This window comes from Camelus ferus, chromosome 19 (genome assembly GCF_009834535.1).
Source record: "Camelus ferus isolate YT-003-E chromosome 19, BCGSAC_Cfer_1.0, whole genome shotgun sequence".
NCBI lineage: Eukaryota > Metazoa > Chordata > Mammalia > Artiodactyla > Camelidae > Camelus > Camelus ferus.
Genome location: NC_045714.1, coordinates 1,036,394 through 1,037,188, shown reverse-complemented (window position 1 = coordinate 1,037,188; position 795 = coordinate 1,036,394). Strand labels below are relative to the sequence as shown.

Below are 795 nucleotides of genomic sequence, written 5' to 3'. Positions count from 1 at the left end.
AATAAAGTTAAGAAAGAAAAACAAACAAAAAAAAAACCCTGAAGCACAAATGTTGCAAAGACTAAAAAAACCCTTCACTATTTAAAAACTCCAGTAAAAAAGTATCAAGCAAATAAAAAACTAAAAAAAAGCCCAAACTGTGATTAATTATATCAATACAAAACAAAAAAATGCCCTCCTTCCGGTTCACACAGATACAAGCCCAAAACAAAATAAATGGAAAAAAAAAAAAAAAAGACACCAAAGAAAAAGAAACAAAAAGATGTCACCTGTTTTTGCTAAGACAAGATTATAAACAAAACCACTCAGATGGCGTCCTCTCCCTCTTACTCTCACCAAAGGAAGAGAAGAACGATCATCAGTGGCAAATGGCAGTCACACAAGCGACACCAAGAACCAGCTTCATGCTCAGGAGAGAACACTGCGCCTCTTCCTGTGGTTTTGGGTGCTCTACACATTTGGAGAAACTTCTCTAGTAACAAACTATAGAAATGATCCCTGAAAGTATATTCTTAATGAATTCTTTTTTTAAAAATATTGAAGTATAGTTGATTTACAATATTGTGTTAGTTTCAGGTGTATAGCAAAGTGATTCAGATACACACACACACGTTTTCAGAATCTTTTCCATTATAGGTTACTACAAGATATTAAATATAGTTCCCTGTGCCATACAGTAGGACCTTATTGTTTATCTATTTTATTTTTATTTTTTTCCACTTTAAAAACTTTTATTGAAGTGTAGTTGATTTACAATGTTAGTTTTAGGTGTGTAGCAAAGTAGTTCTATTATAC

At 32.1% G+C, this 795-nt stretch overlaps 1 non-coding gene across 1 annotated transcript; it reads right to left on the bottom strand.

The window, feature by feature from the left end:
* Nucleotides 1-300: 300 nt before the first annotated feature.
* Nucleotides 301-514, bottom strand: LOC116658071. Its single transcript, XR_004313272.1, has one exon. It is a non-coding gene; the product is annotated as a small nucleolar RNA U3 (small nucleolar RNA).
* Nucleotides 515-795: the final 281 nt, after the last annotated feature.